We start from the raw sequence: 13,748 nt of genomic DNA on the forward strand, positions 1-13,748 counted from the left end.
CACGCACAGGACGTTTCATCCGGAGTATAGTACCAATTTTTTTAGGATTGGCGTCGATCCCCCGTTTGGAAACGAGAAAACCGAGTAACTTCCCACCTGGAACTCCGAATGTGCACTTTGACAGATTGAGCTTGATATCATACCTCCTGAGGTTGGCAAAGGTTTTAGCAAGGTCAGTCAGTAGGTCGGAACCCTTCCGTGACTTGACCACAATATCATCCATGTATGCCTCCACATTCCGACTGATTTGAGTGAGCAAACACTTCTGAATCATCCTCATGAACGTGGCTCCGGCATTCTTGAGGCCGAACGGCATGGTGACATAACAGAAGCACCCGAATGGAGTGATGAAAGCTGTTTTGCTCTCGTCGGGCCCGTACAGACGGATCTGATGGTACCCGGAATAGGCGTCTAGAAAAGACAAATGCTCACATCCCGCAGTCGGGTCGACTATCTGGTCGATGCGGGGGAGAGGAAAATGATCTTTCGGGCAGGCCCAATTGATATGCTTGAAATCAATGCACATGCGAAGTGACTTGTCCTTCTTGGGGACCATGAAAACATTGGCGAGCCACTCGGAGTGGTAAATTTCTCGGATGAACTCTGTTGCTAAGAGCTGAGCCACCTCCCCGCCAATGGCCTTCCTCTTCTGGACGGCAGACCGTCGAAGATGTTCTTTCACAGGTTTAAATTTTGGGTCGACTCGCAGACTGTGCTTAGCCAGCCCCCTGGGAACTCCAGGCATGTCAGCAGGCTTCCATGCGAAGATGTCCCAGTTCTCACGGAGGAACTGGATGAGCGCTTCTTCCTATTTGGAGTCGACCGTCGTTGAGATGTGAGTCGGAGCAGCATTTGGATCGGTCGGGTGAATGTGAACTGCCTTTGTTTCACCGGACGACTGAAAAGCTGAATCTGAAGCAAGCTTCTTAGCTCGTAGCAACTCACTCGGATCTGCAGTCTTCTGATACTCTTGCAGCTCGACTACTGCCATCTGAGCATCAGCAATCTTTGAGCCTGTCTGAAAACACTCTTCTACTTTCTTTTGATTGCCTGTAACAGTGATCACACCTTTGGGACCAGGCATCTTCAATTTGAGATACACATAACATGGTCGAGCCATGAAGCGTGCATAAGCTGGCCTGCCCAAAATAGCGTGATAAGCACTTTGGAAATCCACAACTTCGAATGTCAACTTTTCCTTGTGGTAATTCTTGGAATCACCGAAAACCACATCAAGAGCAATTTGGCCGAGTGACTCGGCTTTCTTCCTAGGAATGACTCCATGGAAACTCATGTTACCGGTACTGAGCCTGGACATCGAAATGCCCATCCCTTTCAATGTTTCTGCATACAATATGTTCAAACCGCTGCCTCCATCCATCAGGACTTTGGTCAGTCGAGTGCCTTCGACAACTGGGTCGACCACCAGAGCTTGCCTCCCAGGGGTGGCAATGTGCGTAGGGTGATCAGACTGGTCGAATGTGATGGTAGTCTGGGACCACTTCAGATAATTGGGTGTTGCCGGAGCAACCATATTTACCTCACGGTTAATAACCTTCAATCGACTTTTGCTCTCAACATCAGCAAAAATCATCAGGGTGGAATTGACCTGGGGGTACCCATCGTCACTATCTTCCTTGTCCTCAACTTTGTCCGACTCCTTTTCCTTATCTTTGGACTGCTTGCCCTAAAACTGCTAGATCGGAAGCCGACACTGTCGAGTGGTATGCTTTGGGTAAATGAGTTTACCCTCTTCATCTTTCTTGGTGTGGATGTGACACGGTAGATCCAAAACATCATTTCCATCTTGGTCTTTAACTTTCTTGGGGTTCCAAGGTCCTTTGGGTTTTCCCTTAAATTTTCCCTGGGTTACGGCCAGGGCCTCCCCAGGAGCGGCTGGCTCGGCTTTCCGCTTCTGTTTCCGACTGGAATTTCCTCCGTTTTCCTGGGCGACTGCTTTATGCTTGCCACTCCGGAGTCGATCCTCATCTTCACCATTAGCGTATTTGGTGGCAATCCCCATCATCCGATTCAGAGACATCTCTCTGGTTCGACCGAACTTCAGATTCAATTCTCTGTACTTAACGCCTTCTTTAAAGGCACAAACTGCTTGATGTTCTGGTACATTTTCAACTGTGTGATGCAATGTGATCCACCTCTGGATGTAATCCCTTAGAGTTTCATTCGGTTTCTGCATGCAAGACCGCAATTTCATAAGGCCTGCAGGTCGCTTGCATGTTCCTTCAAATGGCGACAAACACTCGGGAGAGATCCTCAGTGTAAATGCTGCTGGGTGCTAACTGATTCAGCCACGCTCTGGCCGAGCCTTCTAACATGAGAGGCAGGTGCTTCATGGCTACCTCATCATTCCCACCGCCAATCTGGACAGCCACTCGGTAATCTTCGAGCCAAGTATCAGGCTTGGACTCACCGGTGAACTTACTAACTCTAGTCGCCAACCTGAAGTTGGGAGGAATTACAGCGGCTCTAATGGCTCGACTAAAACACTCCGGCCCTAAAACATGTACTCTGCTACTGGTAGGCGCATCTCTGTCGTGGCCTTCTCGGTGAGCTCTATTCCTGTCGACCAAACCTTGAACGAGAATGGATCTCGCATCAAAGCCTGGTTCCCTAGGGTCGACTGGAATTCTCCGCCCAACACTATGAGGGCGTCTGTCATCCTGCTGTCGAGGCACATATGATCCACTCCTTGGGGGAGGGGTTGGCACTCGACATCGATCATCACGATCGAATCGGTGATCATACTGCTCATTCCTTCTGTACCAATCACACCGGTCTCCACGTCCCTCACGCCTCGGAGGCGATCTTGGGCTGTGAGCCGACTGGACTGTATCCGCTGCAATGGATCGACTGTGGATCCTGTTCCGCGACTGAGAAACAGCAGAATTCTGGTCTCCCGCTGCCCGGAGCAACGCTCTGATTTGCAACAAGCCTCTGCCAGCCTCTGACTGGGAGGGCTGAATCGACTCTGCTATACGGGCCGCAGCCGCCAAATTCTGAATCGGAGTACGATATACCTGCGGGGGCAGAAAGAGTTGACATCGACTGGATTCTGGAGCCCGTTGACGCGCTCGCTCGTCGAGTATTCGCTGGAGATTCTCCAGTTGAGTGCGCTCGGCCAAGTTATCCAAGCGCGCGTCCTCCAAGGCTCGGGCCTCGGGGGTTTCTCCAACGATAGGAGTGTGGAGTGCATCCATGTTCCGGTGGCGAAGCTCCTCCCGCTGCAACGACGTGAGAGGATCGGGGAGATACTCCTCGTGAGGACGCGACGGGTCGCCCCCATCCGCGCCTCCGTCAGCGCGGGGGAAACCGGGAGGACTGTGTGGCCCATCGATCACCAGAACCTCTGCAGCTGGGTCACTGCTGTCGCATTCGGATGCGGCCTCTGCGGAGCCATTCGACAGGTCGAACAGGCCGTAGAGGGATTCGTCGGGCTTGATTGTCGCGACTTGTGGGGTGGCCCACTGGCGGGCCACCGCATGCCTCACCCACCTCTGAAGCCTCGACCAACTGGAGCACTTGCGCCGGCGAGAAACAGGGCGGGGAGATGCCACAGGAGCCGACCGATACTGGGTCGACGGCTGCCGCAGGAGGACACCACGGACGCATGCGCGAAAGTGCGTCGCCCCGCGGACGGGGAGCGCGTCGACATCGAGTGGAGCCTCCTGAAGCCAAGCGGAGTCGTCGGTGATGAACGTGAGCGCGCCGAGATGGATCTCGCGGCCCTCCACCAAAGCTCCGCCCGAAACCATGATCAAAGAGATCAGAAAAAATCGCAACTTCTCCAACTAGGCGCTAAGACTCCTGGCCCCACGGTGGGTGCCAACTGTCGTGGTTCTAACTCTGACAGTGATGTAGGGGCGGGTGTATGGAGAGGCTATATCTTAGCTATGGAGGAGTTGTAAGCACATGAGGATTACGAGTTCAGGCCCTTCTCGGAGGAAGTAACAGCCCTACGTCTCGGTGCCCGGAGGCGGTCGACTGAATTATGTGTGTATGAATAACAGGGGTGTGAACCCTTGATACTGAGGAGGGGGTGGCTTATATAGAGTTCGCCAGGCCCCTCCAGTCCTTAGTAATGCAGGGTTTAAAGTACATTAAGACTGGGGGTTACTGGTAACGCCCCTAATAAAGTGCTATGATGTCCATAAAAGCTACTTAATGACCGACCGTTTGCGTGCAGGGTTACTTTAGATCTCCTGGCAGTCGAGTGGTTGGATCTTGGTCGAGTGATTGCTTCGTGGTCGAGTGTCTTGAATCCGTCGAGTGGGATACCTCCAAGTCGATTGAAAGGTGACTTCTTCTAGGGATGTCCTTGGGTAGGGTGCTTAGGATAGGTCCATGCCTCTACCCTAGGTACATAGCTTCATCACTCACAATCATAAAAGATGTCCAAGATGGTATATTTATATGTGAAAATCTCTCTTTCCTTATTACTTCCTATTAATTTCAACGATGACGAAAACTATGTTTGTCAACTCTCAACAATTTTTATTCATCATACTATTTATATGTGAAGTCATTACTCTCCATAAGATCCATATGATCTTTTTATTTCTTTTTATTTCCTTTTCTTTTATTCTATTCCCTCGAGATCATAGAAAAATAATCAAGCCCTTGACTCAACACTAATCTTTATTATATAAGGCTCACGGACTCGATTACATAGAAGGATCATAAGGCAAAACTAAAGAACTAGTCATACTAAAACTTTATTCTACTAGATCAAGATATTACCAAAAGGATCGAACTAAGAAAAATGGTAAAGATAAAAGTGATGGTGATACGATACCGGGGCACTCCCCCAAGCTTGGCAGTTGGCAAGGGGAGTGCCCATACCCATGTCTTTATGTTTCCTTCCTCGGAGGTGGTGATGATGGAGTTGTTGATGATGTAGGCTTGTCGTCCATCTTCCAAGGCATAGGTTCACCATCATAGAAGGATGATCGAGTCTCCGAGATCCTCAAATCTGCAGCCAAACTCATCCTCTTGAATCTATATTCATACTCACCATTTTGGTTTTGCAGGTCACAGATCTAGGCTTGGAGGCGCTTGATTTTCTCGTGAAGCTTGAAGATGGCCTCCCCAATGTTCTTGTCATCCAGCTTGTGGTTGTTGGTGAACTCCATGATCATTATATGATTGGAGTCGAGTCCACGTTACACCATCTCCTGGCACTTGAAAATTTCTTGCTCCAATGCCTCGAGCCTTGTTTCCACGCTTCCGGTCCTCCTTGGTCCCTCAGTATCACGGATATGCAGCAACCCCTCACGCATCTCAATGGTTTGAGGGTGTTGCAGCACCTCCGCGAGGTAGGGGTTGATGACCTTCTCGAAGAGCTTCTCCTCAGGGCCACTTGAAGATGCCATGGCGATCTAGATCTGTCAAAAAAATAGCTCGAAACAAAGACAGAAGATATTTGCGTGATACAGTGGTCAAAACCTTCGGGAGATTATATAGTGAATTTTTACCGACCAAAAGAAGTATCGTGCAAGAAAACAAAGTCCGGAGAGCACACGAGGTGCCCACGAGGCAGGGGGCGCACCCAGGGGTAGGGCGCGCCGTCGACCCTCGTGGAAGCCTCGTGTCCTTCCCGGACTACTTCTTATTTTCCTATTTTCCTAAATATTCCAAAATGGAGAAAAATGCCATTAGAACTGTTTTGGAGTCGGTTTACTTACCGTACCACGTACCTATTCATTTTCGAAGTCTGAAACATTCTAGAAAGTGTCCCTTATGTATTCCTCCGGGGTTACGGTTTCAATAACATTAGTTTCAACATTTATGGGATTATCTGAGATATAATATTTGATTCTTTGACCGTTCACCACCCTCGGATTTGTGCCTTCGAAGTTGTTGATTTTTATGGCACCGGAACGATAGACCTCCTCGATGACGTAAGGACCTTCCCATTTAGAGAGGAGTTTTCCTGCAAAAAATCTTAAACGAGAGTTATATAGCAATACATAATCACCTACATTAAACTCATGATTTTGTATCCTTTTATCATGCCATCTTTTAACTTTTTCTTTAAATAGTTTGGCATTCTCGTAGGCCTGGGTTCTCCATTCATCAAGTGAGCTAATGTCAAAAAGCCTCTTCTCACCGGCAAGTTTGAAGTCGTAGTTGAGCTATGTAATAGCCCAATATGCCTTATGTTCTAGTTCAAGAGGTAAGTGACATGCTTTACCATAAACTATTTTATACGGAGACATACCCATAGGATTTTTATATGCAGTTCTATAGGCCCATAATGCATCATCAAGTTTCTTGGACCAATTCTTTCTAGATCTATTAACAGTCTTTCGCAAAATTAATTTAAGCTCTCTATTGCTAAGTTCTACTTTACCACTAGAGTGTGGATGATATGGAGATGCAATTCTATGATTAACATCATACTTAGCAAGCATTTACGAAAGGCACCATGAATAAAATGTGAACCACCATCAGTCATTAAATATCTAGGGACTCCAAACCTCGGAAAAATAACTTCTTTAAGCATCTTAATAGAGGTTTTATGATCAGCACTACTAGTTGGAATAGCTTCTACCCACTTAGTAACGTAATCGACAGCAACTAAAATATGTGTATACCCATTAGAGGAAGGAAACGGTCCTATATAATCAAAGCCCCAAACATCAAATGGTTCAATAACAAGTGGATAATTCATAGGAATTTCTTGACGTCTACTAATATACCAATTCTTTGACATTCATCACAAGACAACACAAACTTACGGGCATCCTTGAAGAGAGTAGGCCAATAAAAACCGGATTGCAATACCTTATGTGCAGTTCTGTCTCCAGCATGGTGTCCTCCATAAGCCATGGAGTGACACTTGCGTAGGATCTGTTCCTGTTCATGCTCAGGTACACAACGTCTAATAACACCATCTACTCCTTCTTTATAAAGATGTGGGTCATCCCAAAGGTAATGTCTTAAATCATAGAAGAGCTTTTTCTTTTGCTGGTATGTGAAACTAGGTGGTATAAATTTAGCAACAATATAATTAGCATAATCAGCATACCATGAAGTAGTACGAGAATCTTTATCACCACTAATTGTTCATCAAGAAAGCTATCATCTAATAACACCATCTAACCAAGACAAGTTGTCTGCAACGGGTTTCTCAGCTCCCTTTCTATCAATAATATGAAAATCAAATTCTTGAAGCAAGAGAACCCATCTAATAAGTCTAGGTTTAGCATCTTTCTTTTCCATAAGATATTTAATAGTAGCATGATCAGTGTGAACAGTTACTTTAGAGTCAACTATATAAGTTCTGAACTTATCCCAAGCAAATACAACTGCTAAAAATTCTTTTTCAGTAGTAGCATAATTTCTTTGGGCACTATCTAGAGTTTTACTAGCATATTGGATAACATTTAATTTCTTATCAACTCTTTGTCCTAGAACAGCCCCTACAGCATAATCACTAGCATCACACATAATTTCAAATGGTAAATTCCAATCAGGAGGCTGAACAATAGGTGCAGAAACCAAAGCTTTCTTAAGTATTTCAAATGCTTCTACACAATCATCATCGAAGACAAAAGGAACATCTTTTTGTAAGAGATTAGTCAGAGGCCAAGAAATTTTAGAGAATTCCTTAATGAACCTCCTATAAAAATCGGCATGACCAAGGAAACTTATTATACCTTCAATGTCCTTAGGACACGGCATCTTTTCAATAGCATCAACTTTAGCTTTATCAACTTCAATACCTCTTTCAGAAATTTTATGTCCCAAGACAATACCTTCATTAACCATAAAGTGGCACTTCTCCCAATTCAAGACAATATTAGTTTCTTCACATCTCTGCAAAACTCGATCATGGTTGCTTAAGCAATCATCAAAAGAAGTTCCGTAAACGGAGAAATCATACATTAATACCTCAACAATCTTTTCACAATAGTCAGAGAATATAGCAGTCATACATCTTTGAAAAGTAGCATGTGCATTGCATAAATCAAAAGGCATACGTCTATAAGAAAATGTACCGAAAGGGCAAGTAAAAGTTGTCTTTTCTTGATCCTGTTTTGATACAGGAATTTGAGAGAAACCAGAATAACCGTCTAGAAAGCAAAAATGTGTGTGTTTGGATAATCTTTCTAGCTTTTGATCAATGAAAGGTAAAGGGTAATGATCCTTTTTAGTAGCTTTATTTAATTTGTGGAAATCAATTATCATTCTATAACCTGTAACAATTCTTTGATGATCAATTCATATTTATCATTAGGAACAATAGTAATACCTCCCTTCTTAGGGACACAATGGACAAGACTTACCCACTGACTATCAGCAACGGGATAAATTATACCTGCCTCTAGAAGCTTTAGTATTTATTTTCTTACCACTTCTTTCATCTTAGGATTTAACCATCGTAGGTGATCGACAGCTGGTTTAGCATCTTTCTCCAATTTTATTTTGTGCGGGCATAAAGTGGGAATAATGCCCTTAAGATCATCAAGAGTATATCCAATAGCAACACGGTGCTTCTTCAGAGTTTTCAATAATTTCTTTTCCTCATGCTCTGAAAGGTTAGCACTAATAATAACATGATATATCTCTTTCTTATCAAGATAAGCATATTTGAGAGTATCAGGTAAGGGTTTAAGCTCAAACATGGGATCAACCTTAGGTGGAGGGGGATCCCCTAGGATTTCAACAGGCAAGTTGTGTTTCAAAATAGGTCCCTCTTTAAAGAATACTTCATCTATTTCCCTTCTTTCATTCATAAACATATCATTTTCATGGTCTAGCAAATATTGTTCTAAAGGATCACTAGGAGGCACAGCAATAGAAGCAAGACCAATAATTTCATCTTTACAAGGAAACTCTTTATCATGGGGTTGTCTACGAAATTTAGCAAAATTATAATCATGAGACATATCCCCTAAACCAATAGAAACAATATCCTTATTGCAGTCTATCTTAGCATTAACAGTATTCAAGAAGGGTCTACCAAATATAATGGGAAAAGTCATCTTGTGGGGAACCAATAACAGGAAAATCAGCAGGATATTTAACTTTCCCACACAAGACATCAACATCTCTAACAATGCCAACTGGTGAAATAGTATCTCTACTGGCAAGCTTAGTTGTAACATCAATTTCTTCTATCTCAGCAGGTGCAATATCATGCATAATTTATTTGTATAAGGAATGAGGTATTGCACTTGCACTAGCACCATATCACATAAGCCATGATAGCAATGATCTCCTATTTTAACAGAAATAACAGGCATGCCTACAACAGGTCCATGTTTATTTTTAGTATTAGGTCTAGCAATTCTAGCAGATTCATTGCAGAAGTAAATAACATGCCCATCAATATTATCGGCCAAGACATCTTTAATCATAGCAACACTAGGTTCAACTTTAATTTGCTCAGGGGGTTTAGGTGTCTTAATATTACTTTTGTTAACCACAGTTGAAGCTTTAGCATGATCCTTTATTCTAACAGGGAAAGGTGGTTTCTCAATATAAGCAGTAGGAACAACAGGATCATTATAAGTGATAGTATTTTCTTCAACTCTAATGGGTGCAACTACTTTTACTTCAATGGGAGGATTATACTTAAACCACTTCTCCTTAGGGAGATCAACATGAGTAGCAAAGGATTCACAGAAAGAAGCTACTATCTCAAAGTCAAGTCCATATTTAGTGCTAAATTCACGGAAAGCATCGGTATCCAAAAAATATTTAACACAATCAAACTTAGGTGTTATACCTGACTCCTTACCTTCGTCGAGGTCCCAAGCTTCAGAGTTGCGTTTATTTCTTTCCAATAAATCCCATTTGAATTCAATAGTCTTCATCATAAAAGATCCAGTACAAGAAGTATCGAGCATGGAGCGATTACTGAGAGAAAGCCGAGCATAAATTTTTTGAATAATCATTTCTTTTGAGAGCTCATGATTGGGGCTTGAATATAACATTGACTTAAGCCTCCCCCAAGCTTGAGTGATGCTTTCTCCTTCACGAGGCCAAAAAATATATATAATTACGATCACGATGAACAAGATACATAGGATAAAACTTCTGATGAAATTCCAATTTCAATCGTTGGTAGTTCCATGATCCAATATCATCACATAGCCTAAACCATGTCAATGCATCTCCCTTCAAAGATAAAGGGAAGACCTTCTTCTTGATAACATCCTCGGGCATACCTGCAAGCTTAAAAAATCCACAAACTTCATCCACATAGATTAGGTGCAAATCGGGATGTAATGTTCCATCACCTGTGAAAGGATTAGCTAGCAGTTTCTCTATCATACCCGAAGGAATTTCGAAGTAAACATTTTCATTAGGTTGAGGAGCAACTCTTTTATCTACTGGTCGAGGTGAAGATACCCCGAACAAGCCCCTCAAAGGATTATGTTCCATAGTAACAAGTGACAGTAAATTTGAGCACACTATATAAGTTTTTCCTTACCAAATTCCACCTACCAAAGGCGCTTCACTACCCGGCAACAGCTCCAGAAAAGAGTCTTGATGACTCACAAGTGTAGGGGATCTATTGTAGCCTTTTCGATAAGAGTGTCAAACCCAACGAGGAGCAGAAGGAAATGATAAGCGGTTTTCAACAAGGTATTGTCTGCAAGCACTGAAATTATTGGTAACAGATAGTTTTGTGATAAGGTAATTTGTTATGAGTAACAAGTAATGCAAGTAAATAAGGTGCAGCAAGATGGCCCAATCCTTTTTGTAGCAAAGGACAAGCCTGGACAAACTCTTATATAAAGGAAAGCGCTCCCGAGGACACATGGTAATTATCGTCAAGCTAGTTTTCATCACATTCATATGATTCGCGTTCGGTACTTTGATAATTTGATATGTGGGTGGACCGGTGCTTGGGTACTGCCCTTACTTGGAAAAGCATCCTACTTATGGTTAACCCCTATTGCAAGCATCCGCAACTACAACAGAAGTATTAAGGTAAACCAAACCATAGCATGAAACATATGGATCCAAATCAGCCCCTTACGAAGCAATGCATAAACTAGGGTTTAAGCTTCTGTCACTCTAGCAACCCATCATCTACTTATTACTTCCCAATGCCTCCCTCTAGGCCCAAACAATGGTGAAGTGTCATGTGGTCGACATTCACATGACACCACTAGAGGGATGACAACGTACATCTCATCAAAATATCGAACAAATACCAAATTTACATAACTACTTATAGCAAGACTTCTCCCATGTCCTCAGGAATAAACGTAACTACTCGCAAAGCATATTCATGTTCATAATTAGAGGGGTATTAATATGCATAATGGATCTGAACATATGATCTTCCACCAAGTAAACCAACTAGCATCAACTACAAGGAGTAATCAACACTACTAGCAACCCACAGGTACCAATCTGAGGTTTGGATACAAAGATTGGATACAAGAGATGAACTAGGGTTTGAGATGAGATGGTGCTGGTGAAGATGTTGATGGATATTGACCCCCTCATGATGAGAGGATCGTTGGTGATGACGATGGTGATGATCTCCCCCTCCCGGTGGGAAGTTTTCCTGGCAGAACAGCTCCACCGGAGCCCTAGATTGGTTCCGCCAAGGTTCCGCCTTGTGGAGGCGGAGTTTCGTCCCGTGAGCTTACTTATGATTTTTTTCCTCGATGAAAGAGTCCATATAGCCAAAGATGGGCATCGGAGGGCCATCAGGGGACCCACGAGGCAGGGGGCGCGCCCCCACCCTCGTGGACGGTGGGTGACCCCCTCTGGTACTTCTTTCGCCCAATATTTTTTTTATATTCGGAAAATAATTCCCATGGAGTTTCAGGACTTTTGGAGATGTGCAGAATAGGTCTCTAATATTTTCTCCTTTTCCAGCCCATAATTCCAGCTGTCGGCATTCCCCCTCTTCATGTAAACCTTGTAAAATAAGAGAGAATAGGCATAAGTATTGTGACATGATATATAATAACAGCCCATAATGCAATAAATATCGATATAAAATCATGATGCAAATTGGACGTATCAGTGTCCACCATACCTACCTAGGGATTGAGAAAGATCCCTCAAGTAAGTTGTCATTGGTGCAAACAGGCAATAAAAATTGCTTCTAAAAGTGTGAGATCATTTAGTGTAAGAGAAAATTGAGTGTTGCACGAACTTGTGATGGTGAAGAATAAAAGCGACATAATGCATAATAAAGGTCACTATCACAAGGGGCAATGCAACGTGACGTTCTTATGCACTAAGGGGTTGAGCATACAAAAAAATGAGGGCATGGTAACCTCTGTTTCCCTCTGCGAAGGGCCTATCTTTTACTTTAATGTACTTACTTTTATGCAAAGAGTCAAAGTTTTCCTTCTACTCCTTTTTATTTTCTCCTTTGGCAAGCATCATGTGGTGAGGAAAGATCCAGGCACATATGTCCAGTTGAATATAGATAGCATGAGTTATTATTGTTGACATCACCCTTGAGGTGAATACGCTGGGAGGCGAAACTATAAGCCCCTATCTTTCTATGTGTCCGACTGAAACGTTTTGCTCATGTGTTCGCGGTGTGTATTAGCAATCATAGAAGACTATATGATGGTTGAGTATGTGTACTTGCCTAAAAGGCTCCGATATGTGACCCTTCTTCAAAAGATTATGAATTGTAGTTGCAAAGTTGACTGAGAATATAGTTTGTTGGTTTCTAATAGAGTTTTTGCTTTATACTTCAACTGTGTGATGAATTGTTACTTATTCATGAGAAGTATATAAAAGTCTTATGTTCATTTTTTTTGCTGTTATAATAATTTACATGATGCTTCTATGTCTGTATTTTGTTTTTATCGACACCTCTCTCTCAAAGCATGTGGACATGTTTTTCGATTTTGGTTCTCACTTGAGGGCAGGCGAGGTCTAAGCTTGGGGGAGTTGATACGTCCATTTTGCATCATGTTTTCTTACTATTATTTATAATGTTTTTATCCATAATAATGCTTTTTGGAGTAATTCTAATGCCTTTTCTCTCATAATATGCAAGGTACACACAAAGAGGGAGAATTTCGGCAGCTGGAAATTTGGACCTGGAAAAGCTACGTCTGGCCACCTATTGTGCACAAGTCCACACAAGCTAAAACTTCACGGAGATTTTTTATGGATTATTTGAGGAATATTGGAGCAAATAACTACCAAAGGGGCCCACTAGGTGGGCACAACCCACTTGGGCGCGCCCTGGTGGGTTGGCTTGTGCTCACCCAGGCCCACCTCCAGTGCCCATCTTCTGGTATATAAGTCATTTTGACGTAGAAAAAAAGGAGAGGACTTTCGGGACGGAGCGCCACCGTCTCGATGCAGAACTTGGGCAGGAGCACTTTTTCCCTCCGACGGAGCGATTCCGTTAGGGGAACTTCCCTCCCGGAGGGGGAAATCATCGTCATCATCATCACCAACAACTCTCCCATCTTGGGGAGGGCAATCTCCATCAACATCTTCAATAGCACCATCTCCTCTCAAACCCTAGTTCATCTCTTGTGTTCAATCTTGTTACCGGAACTATAGATTGGTGCTTGTAAGTGACTAGTAGTGTTGATTACATCTTGTAGTTGATTATTATATGGTTTATTTGGTGGAAGATTATATGTTCTGATCCAATATGTTATTTAATACCCGTCTGATCTTGAGCATGTTTATCATTTGTGAGTAGTTACTTTTGTTCTTGAGGTCATGGGAGAAATCATGTGAACTTGATATGTGTTCGATATTTTGATAGTATG

This window comes from Triticum urartu, chromosome 1A, assembly GCF_056163025.1.
Source record: "Triticum urartu cultivar PI428250 chromosome 1A, HENAU_Tu73, whole genome shotgun sequence".
Classification (NCBI taxonomy): domain Eukaryota; kingdom Viridiplantae; phylum Streptophyta; class Magnoliopsida; order Poales; family Poaceae; genus Triticum; species Triticum urartu.